Genomic DNA, 19,554 nt, shown 5'->3' with positions numbered 1-19,554 from the left:
GAAACTATTATTTTATTAGTTATAAAAAATACTGACAACTATGAAGTGGTAAAAGTAGCATTTGAACACACATCTTCCATATGTCAAGTCTATTTTTAAATCCTTGATGTGAACAATTCCTCTATTCTGTCTTCTGATGATGTACATCCTGGATATCAATTCTCAAATCTTATCCATGTCAAAGAGAATATGAATATAGTCCTAAAACCATGATATCTATATCTGCCTGGCAGCAGAATCAAATATTTTCTCTGAATAAGTCAGTAATTTATTGGTCACAGTAATTGAGGAAGACAATAATAATAATTATAATGCACTACATCAAACCTTGCTTTGTAAAGCTGCAGTGAGATATCAACTAAGAATATTAGTAAACAGAGTTTTTAATTATAGGGGGACTGCTATAATAGTCTTTATGATGGCTGGTCCTGCTGCTATGCCTGAGAGAAGGCCACCATGCATTCACCTCTGCTGGATTGCTCATGTTGAAAAGTTCACATACACAGCTACCCAATTTGCATGAATATTTGCTTTCTGTTAATACAATTTTATCTCATAGTTACTGTAATTGAAAAAATTTAGGCATTAAAGTGCAAACTCCTTTTTAAACTAGGGTTCTCCAGGGTGGGGGTGGGTGGTGGAAAGCCTGTGGCAAAAAAATTCTATGTTACTATTTGTTAAGGAATCCAATCTCAGGGAAGCAAAGGAGCAAGGGAAGCAAGAAGAAACAAATATAAAGAGGAACAGTAGTGAGTGGCCATATGAACTCTCTTTAGAAAAGAGATAAGAGAAGGGTGCATCTCAGTAGAGTCAGAGTCTTCTCAATAGATGGTAGGGAGATCATCTATTATCTGCAGACTTCCCTCTCTCCCTTCCAGCAAAGTTCACCTTGGGAAGCATTAACTTTCCTGCAGCTGCCTCTATAGATCCAGGCCAACCAGTAGGCTGGCAAAGTGTGAGCTCTTAGGCAGCACCACCTAGAGCTCAACAGTCTACATTGGTGAGAGAAGTGTCTGTAGAGACCTGGACCTAGGAGCAAAGGAAAAGTATAAGCTATTGCTTATCAAGAACTATGAAGGGTCTGAGATTTTACTCTGACCTTGCCAGCTAATAAGTTACTAGTAGCTTCCGCAGTTTCATGGACATTAGCAGAAGACATGAGAGAACAGATTTTATTCCTGACAGTAAAAGCATTAACCAAAATATCAGCATTTGTGCATTTTCCTGAGCCCCAATTCCCACAGTGTGACTTGAAGAGGATCAGGTTACACTTAAATGCATAGTAGGTTGCACTTTAGAAAAACAACTCAAAGCATAGGAACTAAAATCTTCTATAATAGAAAGAAAGCTTGCCTGACTTTTGCCCTGGAGAGAGAAGGAATAGTTTTTATTGTAATGGTCACTAAACAAACCTGCTTTTGGCTCTGGAGGGAGAAATAATCTGTTTCTGGAATAAAGACAGTCAGAACCTCTGCTCACAAGACTCATAGAACTGCCAGACCCATGGATAATAGTCCTTCAAGATTGCTCCTATTGAAAATAAGGAAAATGTGAATCTTATTGGACTTATCATCAGAATTTGGTATGCTTTTTTCCCCCCAGAGATTTACCTTTGCAAACATCATAAACAAGTATTAAATATGTAAACAATCTTTTACTCCCAGTTTCTTTTTGACTTCCCCCAAGTAATTGTAGGTTGGTTAATACAGTTCCTAAAGTTTTAATAACCAGTTTGACTATGACAATATTTTGCTTAGTTACTGTTTTTTCTTGCCTAATTTTCCTATTAGCATATTTAGGTAATCAGAGCTATAGACATTTTGAGATAAATACTACCTTCATTCTATAGCTTTAGAGACTCTGCCATCTGCATTTAAAAAGTGCTATATATGCATATGTTATGGAGGATACGGGTGATATGAGAAACATAACTAAGCTACAGAAAAGAAGATAAATTCATATAATTTTATTTGTAACTAAGGATTTGAAAACACCCTCATTCCATTTCATAGATTAGGAAAAGGAATTAAGAGGCTTGGATAAAGAGGGAAGCCACTATTAACCCCCAATGTTTAAATTATAACCAATTTTATGTTTGATGCTTAGAGTTTACCTCTTTCATATGCCAAAAATAAATAAATAAATAAATAAAAGATGTTCTAAAACACTATAAGCCTTCTCCATTTCAATGTGTTAGGATAGACCCTGAAATCTGGATGAGGTTAAAGAAAAAAATTAACTCTCGCTTTAGCATCATATATTCAATCATCTTTGGAGGCTTCCTCTGTGCATTCGGTATTGTTTTTAGGTCTTGATCATTCTATATGGCTCATTGGAGTAATTCAATCTGAAGAGTTCCGTGTCCTGGTGTGTTTCACACCGGTATGCCTTCCTGTGGGTGTCTGTTGTAAATTTCCAGTTCCAACTAGCATCCTCTATTTTCTTTTATAACAGACACACATTTAACCGAGTGGAGCTCAACTATAAACATTTTATTGTCTGAGCGATTCATAGGCACTACGATATACAGTGTTTAGAATTCTAAGAATATTGGGGCTGGCGCGAAGGAAAGAGAAAGAGAGCTGGTTTGCCATGCTCCCCAAGTCACCATACAAGCAATCTATTTGAAAATCGAAAATTGCAATTTAAATCAATGTTTTTGCCCCAACACATTTATTAAAACATAAAAAGGTCTGCTTTTTAATCAATACGTCACCAGATTCAATCAACACAAAGAAGGTTCTGAGTGGTTTCATAAAGAGTTAAATCTATGCAGCACTGTTCAGAAAACAGCCTATGTTGCTGCAATTCCAGGCTGAAAGCATGGAATATATTTATTTGAATGAAGTATAAATTATACAAGTGCAGAACTGCCATGCCAGAAAAAGGTAGGGGCCTCTGACTCAGATCTTAACCTGTATCAACAACTTCCTAAATTCCCAACCTTCTTCCTTTTCTCTGTGGTCCCCTTGGAAATGCTGCAATTCATAACCTTTCCACCCAGCTCTCCCCTGACTGCCAATGGAAAGAAAGAAGATGAATGATTTTAATTCTTACTGCTGCGCTGCCCAATGCAACTCTGCTGCCAGCTGGTCTGGCTGCAGCCCTGGTTATAGGAGCTTTGGTTCCTATGAAAGTTGCATGCAGAGATTACAAGGATGATGGAGTGAAGGCCAATGTGGAAAAAGGCTTATATTCATGAAGGGAACACTATTTGGCAATAAGCATGTATGTACAGTTTTACTTCGGAGTGTTCCTCGGCCAAAGGGGATGAGAGGGTGGATGCTACCCCAGGACAGAAGCCTAACTGAATCCTATTTTAAAAATCTTTAACACACATATACAGGAGCCTTTTAAAAAGAAGAAAACAGTGTATGGGACAGTGTGGAAGAGCCCAATGAAAAGGATTATTTTGGTCTTGATTTTGCTAATGGCTTTTCCAATCATTAGGAGAGTCAAATGCTGAGCTAGTTGGGTGGGAGACTGCAAATATAGTTCCTTGCGGGACAGGCTGAAAGATGCGACAGACACAGAAGAAGAAGGGGAAGGAAAGGTTAGGGTAGAGAACAGTAACAAACAGGTGACTTGACTTATAGGAATTCTATCCCTGATTAGAACCTTATTATGGGAATCCACCAGGACCTTGGAGCAGAATCAGCTTTTTTCACAGTTGCTCTTCACACACACACACACACACACCCTATATAATAAAAGGCCAATATGCAAATTGTCCCCTTGGGAGTTTGACTGACCAGGAGTTGGACTGCTTGCTATGACGTGCGCTGACCACCAGGGGGCAGTGCAGAATGAAGGAAGGCTCCAGCCAGCAGCAGGCAGCCAGGGGAAGGAAGGCCCCATTGGCCCTGATCACTGGCCAGGCCTAGGGACCCTGCCTGTGCATGAATTTCGTGCACTGGGCCTCTAGTATCATGCTAAGCAGGAGACATGGATGTCAGGTGATTGAAGTAATAGGTTGCTTAGTCTGGAGAAAGTGTGGAAAGAAGACAAGCAAGGAAAGAAAAAAGGCAGCCACCCAAGAAGGAAGCCAGGCAGTGACAAATTGGGAGTTTGGTGTGGCGTTGTTACTGGTAAGAAAACATCACAGGAATCAGGACCTGGGCACTTTCTTTCAGATGTACAAACATTTCCCTAAAGCAAACCTTTAAAGACTTTGAATATCAAACTGTCCAGGCAGAAGACAGCAGGAAGAAAGTGTTCTCAAGCCCAGCTCAAAGTTCCCTGCAAAATATGCTTTTTGAAAAGTCTTTGCAAGACACCCAGATGCACAAGGGGCACATTCTGTGATCTCTGTAAAATCCTGAGAACAGGCACTTTCTGCCTGGAGCTCAACCTGCAGCTGCCTTTACACAAGTTTAATAATAACTAAACCTGAACACCTGTCTATCTTCCATTCATGTATTATACACAGAAAAACTAATAAAGCAGAGAAAACACTGTTCAAATCCAAGAAATGCTCATTAGAAAAAAAAAGAACAGGTCTTAACCAAGAAATGCTGCTTCTAGTCTGTAAAGCTGGCAAGTGTGCAGTCCTCTGATTTCAGCCAAAAGATGAGAGAGGGAGAGAAGCGGGGGGAGGGTGAGAGAAGAAGTGAGGAATAGGAGGAACAAAGGAGGAGAGAGGAAGAGAAAAAAGACCTTGAAAATGCTTTTCCTTCTTTGCTGACTCAAATATTTACATTGCCCTTTCTTCTTCCTATCTATGCCATTTCCCCTCCTACCCCATTCATCTGGTTCCCTACATCCTCACAACCCCCACAACTCCCACTCCTGACAAACTATTCCATTCTGTAGAGATTTGTTGCTGCCTCCTGCATGGGTCCAGCTGCATGGTTTTTCTCTCCTCTGCAGGCTCTCTCCCCGCCTCCCCCTGCTTCTCTGCATCCTGAAGTGGAACATACGTGCAGGCACAGCATACACACAAACACACAGCTGTGCTGCCTTCTCTCTGGCACTTTCCAGTGACGGACACTCCAAACATTTAGCACAGCATGCAGAAATGTTGATGTAAAAAGGAGAAGCTCTACACCTGCAATGCTAATTAATCGTAAACAAGCTCTTTTCAAGGTAGGAGTTCTGGCCATGAAGCCAGAAGAGATTAGGAATATCTTGTTAGGGAAACAAAGATTCTCTGTAGATGCTAGGTGGCAGTATTGACTCAATAACAGGAGCATCCCTAAGACTGGCCAAGTCTTAGGTATAATTCAGTTTGAGTGAGACCCACATAAAAGTGGAGAACTCAGAGTGATGGGCTGAAGCCAGGAAAATAAGTTGCTGTGACTGTCCGTGAAGGAGTTCATAAACATGGAGAGCTGGGAGTTCTTTCTTTAAAAGGGTTCAGCCAAAGATAGTTGATATTTTAGGAGTTTGCCTTGTGATCTCAGCATCATGATTTTAAAGCAATACTGTCTTTTTAAAATATGATACTCATACAGAGATACTCCAGATGTTTAATATTTTTCTGCTCCATCTGAATTTCCCATATGAATAATAGTGATCAGTATTCAGAACAACTAAAAAAAAAAAATGCCTGAAGACTAAGTGTAGCTCTGATCATGAATGGATTTCATGAGCAGGTTCTCACTCTTTCTCTGTGTGATCACTGCAACAATATTGTCAGTTCCAAACTGCCCAAGATAGGATCCCCAGAGACATATTTTACTCTTTCTCTCTCTCTCCTCACAGTCAATCACCTAGAATTGTGGGTGTGCAGATAAATATTACTCAAATTCACACTCACCTCTCAATTTCTATTGATCCTGGTTACTTTTGATTATTTTCATTCATTAGAAGATTGCGGTAGACATTTAATTAGACATCCATCCTTTTTGTGTCTACCCCACCAAATACCAACCACAGAGATGAAGACTGGTCTTCCAAAAACACATGTCTGAGCATATGGCTCTCTTCCCTACAAAAATGGGATGGATACAACACATCTATAAGATAAAGCCCATTTACGTCAACAGGACTTACAAGGCCCTTTATGATCTGGCATCATTCATTGCACCTCTTTTTCTTAGTCCTCCTTCCTATGCATTATATACTCCAGCTACACATAATCTCACATTGATTACTGACTTAGAAAAGAGAAGATTTTACTTTTGAAGCAGTTCAGATCTAATCATTTTAGGAAGTTTTCTCAGAGCCAAATGGTATCTTTACCTCAGATTGCAGACCAACACAAGTAAGAATTAGGGTAGATTTATGAATTGAGTACAGGAAATGTGATTATTCCCCTGTAACTAATCCTTACCTTCAGTTCTTAGAGTCCACTTCTCAAATATTAGTGGAATCATTTGTGAATTACTTGCGTAGTCACAGGAAAATCCACAATGCCTACTTCCTGTCTTTGTCACTTGTTAGCTTTGCAACAGCTAGAAATTGCCCAAAGATTTCTTCTGACACTTCCTCTTTTCTTCCCTTTCTCTCTTCTCTTTTGGCACCTACTCTTTATCCCTGCTTAACCCATTCTCTCTTATCTGTTTTCTTAACTGCACTCCCTCCACTAATTTTTTCTCACTAACACTATCATATCAAACCTTTAGAAGTTGCAACTTATAGCAAGGGGCACTAATAGTATGACTGGAAACACGGCTTCAGTAACTAAAGGGAGAAACGGAAGCTTAACCAACCATGGAAATGGTTTAGTTAACTAAAACTCTAACCAAGGCCTGGCTGGCATGGCTCAGTGATTGAGTGTTGAGCTATGAACCAGGAGGTCATGATTCAATTACCAGTCAGGACACATGCCTGGGTTTCTGGCTAGATCCCCAGTGTGGGGCATGCAGGAGGCAGCAAATCAATGATTCTCTCTCATCATTGATGTTTCTATCCCTCTTTTTCTCTCCCTTCCTCTCTGAAATTAATAAAGATATATTTAAAAAAAAACCTCTACCCAACTTTAGGCTACAAAGAATGTGACATTCCCTACATACTACAATTGTGAATTGAAAATGGAAGTCTCTAGGTTCCCTCCAAGATCTATGAAGTGGACAAACAATTTGACCAGGATAAACAGAAAGAAAATGGATACAGGTGTAATATAAACCAGCCAAGTGCTTTGTGCTCCTGAAAGGGTCTGCAGCTTGGTATACACACGGTAGGCATTCTCTGAAAATGAGCTGATGGCCCTCAGCTTGCCCCATAAGCAATTATTACAGCATCTTCTTTTCGTTTCCTCAGCCCTTCATGAGGTTCTTTCTGTGAACACATTTATTAAATGCCAAAGGCTTTAGGCTAATATTTCTTGTTCCCAACCATGGCAAAATTCTTCTGTTTATTTTTCCAATAGTGCTACTTTTGTAATAACACCAGACTACAAGATGCTGGGTGAGTGGGGAGGAGAAATGCAAGAAGAAAGAGAAAGGTCACAAATTTTAAGCCATATGGGGCTTTTTATTGTTATTTTTGAAGTGTGTTTAGCACAGAGACAAATTGTACATTTACCGTGAGTCACCAGGACCTAACGAGCTCCTAATGTGTCCCATACTTCAAGGTTTTTCAGAACAGGCCAGTAACTTAGCAACCATGGCTAAACCTTGACAGGAATAATCATTATTTGTGTTTCAGCTTCAGGCTTACCCACTATAGGTTTCTTTTTTGCTTTCTTCCTTCCTGTTGTTTTTTAAATAAGACCCCAGAACAAGGAAGGACAGGTAAGGCTGAGAGGAGACAATTTTCCTCCTGTTGCTTTAGGTCATAAATGGCATGACTGGAACATTGGCCTGGAGTTAAAAATTACTTTCCTGAGATACTAAGGAAGGCAATGGGGAGAGGCTAGTTGTGGTCATTTCAGGTGAATTCCAGATATGTTTGATACCTTAGCATTTATGAATTTAACATTGCAGTGATAGAAATTTACAAATCAACATGGAATTCTCTTATGTCAGTGAGTGAGCCCAGCCAACTGCCCAGCATCTTGACTACAGTTGATGTCAATCGTGGTCCATTGAAGTATGAGAAAAGGAAAGCACTCATTAGGAATGGTCTCCCACTCCCTATTCCCTTGAAAACAGACAAATATAAACTTCTTATGAACATGATGGAAGAAAATGTGAGACTCTCTAAGACAGCATTAGTGTCCAACCAGAAAAGAAAATTGTTATAGAATAAACCATAGAAAGTATGGAGATGTATAAAGAATTCGGCAGGTGTTACTCATAAATTTCAAAGATCTACCGTTGTTTTCATGGTTCCTACATAACTGAAAAATTTAGTAGATCATTATTATCAAGACAGTTGTAGCAATGGTGGGGAAGTTTACTAAGCAGACCTCTTTTTTACTCCACAGTTTGACCCATAGTCCACACAATAAGTGCCAGTTAATGAAGCCCCCAAAACAGAAGAGAAAATGTGCTCTAACCACAAGTCTCTATTTGATAAGATTTCATTAGGTCAAGAAAATAAATGGAATATTTCTTAGTTTACATCTATTTTGAAAAGGTAAATGTTACAATGTTATGGGTATTCAGAATCACTGAGCTCTAGACCTCATTCTGCTATTTACTAGCTAGGTGACTATGGGTTATGGTTAACTACTCTATGCCAAGGAACCTCCCTTATATTATTGTAGCTCTGGATAGTCCTTTTAGTCTTCATATATGATCTTGAAAAGGCAGAACAAAAGGGCAGCATAGTGCAAAAAACCTGAATAGCTCCTAATGAACCACTGCAAAGATGAATGACACTTATTTCGTTTTTCCTGAAAGAAGAATAATTATGATTGTTTTCAGAACAAGCAGGTGCTTGTGGGACCTCACTAGTTAATGCATTCTAAATTCCCTATTAATAATTTAAAAGATTGATTACCTTGTAAGTTTGATTAATAAAAATTTCTCCCGTAGGTTCCTATGAAAAATAAACTTTGGTGAATGTTAGCATCTGATATTCATATATATATATATATATATATATATACACACACACTTGTGGTAATCACTTTAATGTCATGTCATTATTTATATGATTGATGGTTAAGAGGGAGCTGATAAATAAGAGACTTTTGTCTTTCTGGACATAATATATGTTTCTACGTGGCAGAAATAATAGCTGGAAGATGAACTCAAATAGCTCAGTGGGAGGTAGAGGACAGTTAGAGAATAAGGAGTTTAGAAGAAGCTTAAATCTATCTGCAACAAGGGATATACATATTAAATGAAATAAAATAGAGAAATATAATGCAGTGAGAAAATGCAGAATTTCAAGATGCCTGGCAAAAGCAACCTGGGCATTGGCAAAACTTGAAAATTAGACATTGGTATACAGATTGCAAAATCTCAGCCATAATCTATAATAATAAAAGCATAATATGCTAATTAGATCAGACAGTGGAACAACCTTCTGAATGTCCTTCCAGATGACCTTCCAGATGAAGCTGGGGCTGTGAAGGCCGAGGCAATCCACCACGGCTGCGAGGGCCGAGCCCCTTGCACGAATTTCATGCATCAGGCCTCTAGTGTTTTATAATCTGGATAAAACTTGGTTGTGTTTTGTATATAAACCCACTTACTTGCCTGAGACCACATTGTTTAAGTCCATGTGAATATGTCCTTTTACACAACTCTAGGGAGTAGGCATTTTCATTGTATTCTATGTAAATGGCTATGTATTACACACTCTGTGGGGGTACAGTTCATATAGACCTTACTATGAATGGGAACCCCAGAAATGTGTAATATGGAGAACCAGTAGACTCATTCTGTATAGTCAAATATGTGTCTCTGTATATAAATGGATGGTAGCCATGACTTACTATGAGAAAGGGTTGGAGGGTTGGGGTTATGTGTATGTGGTTGGGAGTGAGTGGGGTCACTGATATTCCTAAATCTATGAATAATAGAAAGAACTACTAACCCTGTTTTAATAGGCAACAGGGATTATGCTGTGATGCCACAGAGGAACGAAAAGAAGGACTCCGGGCAAGGTGAGGTTCTGATGGAAGGGAGAAGACACTGGGAACTTACTACATGAACCTGGTGTGATTGTTCCTCAAGATTCTCGGTATTACAAACTATAATTTGAGGACAGAATTGATAACAATAAATGGGTACTCCCTCAGTGGAGAGGGAGAGGACGATGGAAGGAATTCTTAGCTTGTGGTTTATTCACTTTAATGTATCAGTTTTAATCCTCAAAACATGACTTAGAGTTCCACAGACAAGATAATAAATCTTCTCTGATTTTGGAAATTGTGTCCTGGTGGGCTAGGACAATACAAAAAAAAGGGGTGCAAAATAAACTTCCAACTATCTTCCATTATTTTCCTCTGACAGGGTAAATTCTGATAAAACAGGAATATGGCTTGCTCTCTTCTATATTTACTGAGATATGAAACAAGAAGCTGAAAATAAATTGTTATGATTTTTTATGAAGTGAAATAAACATATTTATTTTTTGGGTTAAAGAAATTATTTTTGGTTACTATCCCTAAATTATGGGAAGTTGGAAGAAGAGGAAAAAGTCTCAGAAACTGTCAGTCAAGAACCATGTTCAAATCATATTCATTTAAATTAAAAGAACAGAAACTAAATGTTGCCTAAGTGTGGTTGATTTATGGGATGCTCCCATTTTTCCTTAACACATTGGTGGTCATTAGCTTTATAGTAGTTACATTTAAGCAAGTCAGGAAACCAAATAAATTCAAAATAGTTCTGCATTTTCATTGACTGCAAGACTAAATTAAAAATAAATAAATAAATATAGATATGTGAAATGAGTAGTCATTTATGGTAAAAAGAGTTTACTAAGTGAATCTGACCAAGAATAATCCTCAGTGCTGGCAACACATGGCTATGCTTTCGAAGCTTCTGATTTCCCTTTCAGCACAATATCCTCGGTGGTTCAGTCAGTTCAATTCAACTTGAAAAGTACACACTGAGCACTTCAAGGTGAAATGGGAAGAATACTGGACTCAGTTTCAGATTTCTTGGATTTCGTTCTGGCTCTGCCATTTACTTTCTATTTGACTTTTATTAAATAAATTTACCACTTTGGGCCATAGTTATTCACTGTGTAAAATGAAAGTCTAGACAACTAGTGGGACCCTTTCAAATGTAAAGACATGAATATGAGGGAGAACCAAGATGGCAGCATAGGCAAATGCCTGTATTTGCTGCCTCCCACAACCACATCAAAATCTATACTAATAAAAGCCTAGCTGGTCCTCACGCCCTTGCATGATGCCCTCACGCCTTCATGCCGCCACAAGATGGCCACCACAAGATGGCCAGAAGGGGAGGGAAGTTGTGGGCAATCAGGCTGGCAGGGGAGGGCAGTTGGGGGCAAACAGGCCAGCAGGGGAGGGCAGTTAGGGGCAATCGGCTGGCAGGGAAGCAGTTAGGTATCAATCAGGCTGGCAGGCAGAAGCAGTTAGGGGCAATCATGCAGGCAGGCATGTGAGCGGTTAGGAGCCAGCAGTCCCAGATTGTGAGAGGGATGTCTGACTGCCAGTTTAGGCCTGATCTCACAGGGAACAGACCTAACCTGGCAGTCAGACATCCCCCAAGGGGTCCCAGATTGGAGACGGTGCAGGCCGGGCTGAGGGACACCCCCCGTGCACAAATTTCGTGCACTGGGCCTCTAGTTACAAATAAAATACAGAACAACCATCATCCAGAACCATCAGAAAGCTGGCTGAATGAAGTCCTACAACTAGAGAAGTAAAGAAGAAAGCACACTAAAACCAGTAGGAGTGCGGAGGCATGGAAGGAACTGGTTCAGCGCCCATGTGTGCTGCTTTCTTAATCTGGACAGAGCTTATTTCTGCGGAGGCTGCCTGGAGGAACAAGGGGTCCCAGCCCCACACCAGGCACCCAGCCCAGGGTACCAGAGCTGGGAAAAGTAGTCCCTATGAGCAGTAAGAACTACGGGCTGTAAAAACCAGTTCAGATTGGGGCTCAGTGACACAGAGGCTGCTGGAGACCCAGCTGCTCCTCTTAAAAGGACCCACAAACCTATCATTAAAAGGCCCAAGACCCGGCACCAGAACCAGCCTGCTTTGCTTCACAACTGGGCCTAGTCTGGGCACTTTCAAACCTGATAAAAAGAGGAGGAATCTAAAGATCTCTCTGTAGCTCCTGCTGGGTGGCCCCAGGCAGTGGCTGACTTCGCACCTTCTTGGAGACCCAAGGGCCAGTGTACCCAGTGGTCAGTGTCAGACCATACCAGATTACAACTCTACAAATCCATAAATGATACACTCAAGGGACAGACTCAGTGAGTACCAAAGCTGCACTGAAGCAAGTCCTGCTCTATAAGGGTGTCTCCTGAATAGCAGCTCTCCACTGTAGTTGCAGCTGGTCCCCAGAGTTAATTGGCCTGGAGGTCATTCCTCCCAGTGACACCAACAGCAATCAAGGCTCAACTACAACAAGACTGTGCTCACAGCCCACAAAGAGGTGGACCTAGAGGGGAGGCTGAGCCACTGGGCCCTATAGGACACCTACTACACAAGGCCACTCTATCAACTTAAGGAGACTTAGAGGCTCTACCCAATACATAGAAACAAACACAGAGAAGCAGCCAAAATGTGGAGACAAAGAAACATGTCACAAATGAAAGAAATGGAAGAAAGCAAACTACTGGATATAGAGTTCAAAACCATAGTTATAAAGTTACTCAAGAATATTCTAGAAACCTCTAAGGGACTTAGTGAGACTTTCAAGGATCTTAGTGGGAAGGCAAAACACATGGAAAAAGACCAGTAAGAAATTCAGCATGCACTGACTGAAATAAAAAAATAATATACAGGAGTTCAACAGTAGACTAGAGAATCCCGAGATTAAAATCAATGATTTGAAATATGAGGAAGCAAAAAACACCCATCCAGAAGAGAAAAAATAATAATAAAAGGATCTAAAAATATGAAGATAATGTAAGGAGCCTCTGGGACAACTTTAAGCATACCAACATCCGAATTATGGGGATGCCAGAAGAGAGAGAGCAAGATATTGAAAAACCTATTTGAAGAAATAATGACAGAAAACTTCCCCTACCTGGTGAAAGAAATAGACTTACAAGTCCAGAAAGAACAGAGAACCTAAACAAGAAAAACCCAAAGAGGACCATACCAAGACACATCATAATTAAACTGCCAAGGGCAAAAGACAAAGAATCTTAAAAACAGCAAGAGAAAAGTAATTAGTTACCTACAAGGGAGTTCCCATATGACTGTCAGCTGATTTCTCAACAGAAACTATGTAAGCCAAAAGGGCGTGGCAAGAAATATTCAAAGTGATGAATAGCAAGGACCTACAATCAAGATTACTCTACCCAGTAAAGCTATCATTTAGAATTGAAGGTCAGATTACGAGCTTCATAGACAAGAAAAGGCTAAAAGGGAGTTCAGCACCATCAAACCACTATTATATGAAATGCTGAAGGATATTCTTTAAAAAGAGAAAGAAGAAGAACAAGATAAAGATAAAAAATATGAACAACAAAGGGGCAACAAATATATATCTGTCAATAATTAAGCCTACAAGTCAAATGAATAAAAAATCAGATGAACAGAATAAACTGGTGAAAGGAATAGAATCAGGGGCATGGAAATGGAACAGACTGATGATTCTCAGAGGGAAGGGTATGTGGAGTGGGGGCCAGGAAGAGATTAGACAAAGATCTTATATGCAAGTACACATTATCTATGAATACAGACAATAGGGTGGCAAGGGCCTGGAGTGGGGTGGGAACCAGATGGAAGAAAACTATGGAGGGAAAAAAGAAGGACATCTGTAATAATCTCAACAATAAAGATTAAAAAATAAATAAAAGACATGAATATGAGTGTGCTATTTTACTGGGATTTGGGGGGAAGGCAAAATAGATAGGTGTCTAATCAGAGAGTCTCTGTCATTTAGGTGGCAACATGACACATCCTGTCCTGCCCATTTCCTTGTTTGTCTCATATCTATTCCTTGTTCCTTCTCTGCCCTGTCTAGGTCACATTCCCTGTTGCCTTTTTTTTTTTCTGGTTTCCTGAGATTTGGCTAATAAGAGGCACTGGTGGAAGACTTAGAGAGTGAGATGAGGGGGAAAGTCAGAATAATAATCTCTCTCTCTCTCTCTCTCTCTCTCTCTCTCTCTCTCTCTCTGTCTCTCTCTCTCTCTCCCTCTCTCTCTGCTTTGGGTAAGTGTCCTGGTTGGAAGCTCTAGTTCCTGTTAGACAACTTCTCCCCCAGGGTCCCAGCTGCCAGAAAGCAGGCAAGGAGATCTGGCTTCCGCCAGGAAGCTCCTGGGTTCCAGTAATATGATCTCCCCCCTGTATTCTCCAGTTCCAGGTAGTGGAAGCCATGTCCTGCTTGAGGTACTCTCTGGGCTGCTTTACCTCATTCTGATTAGCCTGTTAATTCTCCTATTGCAAGTGCAATTAATTCTCTCCATTTGAAATACTATAGTTGCTTCTATTTTCTGACTGGATCCTGCATATTATGTAATGAAAAAACTATGGCTTTGTAGAAAAAAAAAAAGTGACAGGTTTGAATCCCAAATCTGCCCATTTAACTAGCTAAGTGATTGTGGAGTAAATCTATTTCATCTCTTTAACTTTAATTATTGGAATAATAATACTTAACTTGCAAGATGTTCCTGAGGATTAAATGAGAAAACACATGTGAAATGGTGACTGGCACATGTTAAGTGTCTAATAAATGTTAATTTCTTTCCTTTTATTCTTATGGACTACTCAAGAAGAAAAAAGTTGTTCTTAAGATAAATATAAAATAACAGAAAACTATAAACAATATACAAGGAAGTGCTAATAGAACATAACTCACCTATGTTAAGTACCCTGCAGCTCTAACACAACCATGGACACTTTCCTCTGCCATGGAACTTCCTGTATTAGTCTGCTTGCATTACCATTATAAAATACCAAAGACTTGGTGTCTTAAACAACAGATATTTCCTTCCTCACAGTTCTGGAGGCTAGAAGTTCAGGATCAAGGGGCCAGCGGATTTCTCATTAAGAGCTCTCTTCCTTACCTTTCTACTTTGTCCTCACATGGCCATACCTAGGTGTGTATACACACACACACACACACACACACACACACACACACACACACAGAGAAAAAGAGATAGAGATAGATAGATAGATAGATAGATAGATAGATAGATAGATAGATAATAGATAGATAGATAGATAGATAAAGAGTGCTCTGGTGTCTTTTTGCATAATACTGCCTGGCCAGTGTTGTTCAGCAGTTGAGCATCAAGCTATGTACCAGGAGGTCACGGTTCGATTCTTGGTCAGGGCAAATGCCCAGGTTTCCAGCTCTATCCCCAGTAGGCGGCATGCAGGAAGCAACTGATCAATGATTCTCTCAAATCATTGATGTTTCTATCTCTCCCTCTTCCTTCCTCTCTCTGAAACTAATAAACCATATAGAGTTTTTAAAAAGAACACTAATCCTATTGGACCAGAGCCTCACCCTATGACCTCATTTAACCTTAATGAGTACCTTAGAAGCAACATCCCTAAATATGGCCACACACTGGGGTTAAGGTTTCAGCATATGGATTTGGGGGCAACACAAAACATTCAGTCCATAACAAATCATATGTATACTTTTATGCTGTTAGCAACTAAAGCATCGTTCCCTATTAAAATAACCAATAGAGCACTAGTTTGCAAACCTAATTTTGCCAATATTCTTCAATTTAAAATTTCCATATATTTTTATTTTCAGGTTTCATAAAACCAATGTGACCTACTTTATAAATCTTGAAAGTTTAAGTCTATATCTAATAATGTACCTTCTCTCTAGTCTCTGAACTGATTTTTATGTTAGTGCTGTATTTAAATTTGAAAAAAGCAAGAATTGTTTGACTTTGGGGGACATAGTTACTTCCTGCTTTGCAACAACCTAATATGACTCAAAGAAACTAAGCTATCTTCCTTTTTGCAAGTATTTCTTAGGTTCAAAGAACATTATACTTCCCTTTGGACATGCAATTTAATTTTGCTAGTCACATATAGTTGCTAAAATAGAGAAGTCTGAGGTAAATGGGTGGGTTTATAAATCAGCCACATAAACCAAATGCTGAGGTCTGGCAGAACTTGGCACACTTGGGGCAAGTCATTTAGTCACAGAAAACTCAGTTCCATACACCTGTAAAAGGAGGCATGTAACATAATCTAACATTTTAGGAATATTATATTATTATTCAATTTGTAAAATACTTTCATAATCTATTGTCCTTGTAATGAAATGCATGTAAATAATATTTGTATTAACTTAACTCATTATTCCATTTCTATTCTATAGTCAGTATAACTTCAATTGTAAATGCTGACATCATATGATACAACATTTTCCATAGCTAAACCTCCTAAAAGGCTCAAAATGAATTTGGGTCAGTATTGATGCAAATTACTTTCTATATTTGCCTAGAGGCTGTGAAATTCTTGGTCAAATTTCAAGTGGATACTTGAAGAAAGAACATTAAGTAATTCCCATGTCTGATTATCTATGAGAAGATACAAGGTCCATGGTTAGCCAGGAATAACAGCCTTCTCAGATGTTTGTTTAAAATTTTATGTTGAATTTTCCCACATAATCTTCCCTGGCAAAGGAGTCTAGTCATTGACACTCACTTCGAAAAATCAATGGGAGGTAACTTTCTTATGCCAACATCTGGAGGGGATAATAGGACTCTTGAACTTAGTCTGCTGCTAAGGCTGTATTTACTGCCACTATCCCATTTTTGTCAGGAAAAAAAAAAAAAGTCCTCTAAAAGTCACCTTACAAAATGTACCAAGAGCCTTAGGAAGTATGCTATCAAATTTGATTAAGTAAACCCATTTCTAAAAATCCAATCAAGGACCTATGAATTAAGTCCAATATACAAAGATGTTCGTTACCCCCAGTATTTATAATGATGAAAAATGAGAAGAACCTAAATAGTCTACAAAAGGAATTATTTAATTATGATATACTAGAGGCCCGGTGCACGAAATTCGTGCACGGAGGGGGTTGTCCCTTAGCCCAGCCTGTACCCTCTCCAATCTGGGACCCCCCAAGGGATGTCCGACTGCCCGTTTAGGCCCGATCCCAGTCGGACATCCCTCTCACAATCCAGGACTGCTGGCTCCCAGCTGCTTGCCTGCCTGCCTTCCTGATTGCCCCTAACTGCTTCTGCCTGCCTCTCACAATCCAGGACTGCTGGATCCCAACTGCTTGCCTGCCTGCCTTCCTGATTGCCCTAACCGCTTCTGCCTGCCAGCCTGATCACCCCCTAACCACTCTGCTTTCAGCCTGTTTGCCCCCAACTTCCCTCCTCTGCTGGCCTGGTCACCCCTATCTGCCCTCTCCTGCAGGGTTGATCACCTCCAACTGCCCTCCCTTGCAGGCTTGGTCCCTCTCAACTGCCCTCCCTTGCAGGCCAGGTGCCTCCCAACTGCCCTCTCCTGCTGGCCATCTTGTGGTGGCCATCCTGTGTCCACATGGGGGCAGGATCTTTGACCACATGGGGGCAGCTATATTGTGTGTTGCAGTGATGATCAATCTGCATAGTACTCTTTTATTAGATAGGATAGAGGCCTGGTACAGGGGTGGGGGCCAGCTGGTTTGCCCTGAAGGGTGTCCCAGATCAGGGTGGGGTACCCTGGGGGCGTGGGGTGGCCTGAGTGAGGGGCCTGTGGTGGTTTGCAGGCCGGCCACGCCCCCTCGCAACGCAAGCAGAGGCCCTGGTATCTGGAATTTATTTTCCTTCTACAATTGAAACTTTGTAGCCTGGAGCAGAGCCAAGCCTGGGGATCCCTCCGAGGCCCGAAGCCATTTGTGTTGGGGTTATAATTGAAACTTTGTTGCCTTAAGTGGGTGGGCCCGGCCAGGGTGTGCAGAAAGCTTTGCTTCCCCTGTTGCCGGCAGCAACCCTGGCCTGCTTTCTCAAGCTCCATTCTGCCGCCATTTGTTTGAATTTGTTTACCTTCTATAATTGAAACTTTGTAGCTGGAGTGGAGGCTTAGGCCTGCAACGGCTGGCAGAAAGCTTGGCTTCCTCTGTTACCTAGGAAACCTTGCTCTCTGTGGCTGTAGCCATCTTGGTTTGGGTTAATTTGCATACTCGCTCTGATTGGATGGTGGGCGTGGCTTGTGGGCGTGGCTTGTGAGTGTGTCGGAGGTATGGTCAATTTGCATATTTGTCTATTATTAGATTAGATCCTTTCAATATCCTTTATATAGGCAAGGTAATTCAAATTATATTTAACAAAAGAACAGAAGAGCAAGTTTTCTCACCTCTCACTTTATGGACTTTTCACCTATAACTATGAGATCACACAGATGTTTATAAAATCTAGATGTAACTTACTGGAATCATGAAATCCAACCCCAGTTGCCACATGATAATTGCCTGCCTCTTAAAAGAATAGGTATGGATATCCTTCCTTGGATACCTCCTCCAATCCACCCACCTTTTCTCACAAATGCCAGTGTGATGCCTACACCTTTTAGATTAACATGAGATTAAAGTTAGGCTCCATGTTCTTTCAACTTTCAGATATTAGAAAGTGCCTTCCCCAGTTGGCACCCACAGTCCATATCATGGAGAGGCAGGGTATGTAGTTGGTAAGTACATGATTTCCAGCTTCAGACAGTGAGATTCAGCACTTGCTCATAAAGATACTCTCTGCTCTGTTTACTGTTCTGTAAATCAGATTCACTGGGAGGATTGTATTTAGTATGTTACATAGAGCAGTGCCTGGCACATGACATTCAATAAATGTTAGCTGCTACTACTACTACCATTATTATTATTACACTAGAGGCCCAGTGCACAGATTTGTGCACTATGCAGGGATCAGGCCGAAACTGGCTCTCTGACATCCCCTGTGGGGTCCCAGATTGCAAGAGGGTGGTTCTCGAGTGATGCACCCCAGAATTGGGCTCCCTCCTCTCTGGTTCCAGGTGCATCACCCAAGAATTGCAACTGTCAAGTCACCGGAGCTCAGCAGCTCTTGTGTTGAGCATCTGTCCCCTGGTGGTCAGTGTGCATCATAGCTACTGGATGGATGGTCAAAGGTTGGATGGTTGTTTAGGCTTTTATATATATAGACTAGAGGCCCAGTGCACAAAATTCATGCACAGGTAGGGTCCCTAGGCCTGGCTGGGGCCTCCCTTCCACAGTTGCCAGCTACCAGCTGCTAGCTGGGGCCTGCCTTCCCCAGCTGCTGGCTGGAGTCTTCCTTTGTTCTGCACCATCCCCTGGTGGTTAGCACACATCATAGAAAGTGATCGAGCTCCTGGTCTTCTGGTATAACTCCTGAGGGGACAATTTGCGTGTGCCCCCTGGATGCAGCATCCAGCCTCATGGAGGGGCTGACAGGCCCAGACACTCCAATGGCGGCAGATCCAGCCTTGCCGCTGGGCTCCTGCAGCCCTCGGCCAGGTTAACAGGCCCGGACACTCCAGCAGCACCATCTTTGTTGGGTTAATTTGCATACTTGCTCCTGATTGGCTGGTGGGCATAGTGGAGTGATGGTCAATTTGCATGTTTCTCTTTTATTAGTGTAGATTATTATTGCTATTATACT

Source organism: Eptesicus fuscus, chromosome 3, assembly GCF_027574615.1.
Source record: "Eptesicus fuscus isolate TK198812 chromosome 3, DD_ASM_mEF_20220401, whole genome shotgun sequence".
Taxonomy (NCBI): domain Eukaryota; kingdom Metazoa; phylum Chordata; class Mammalia; order Chiroptera; family Vespertilionidae; genus Eptesicus; species Eptesicus fuscus.
The sequence above is the reverse complement of the archived record's forward strand: the minus strand, read 5'-3'. Positions refer to the sequence as shown.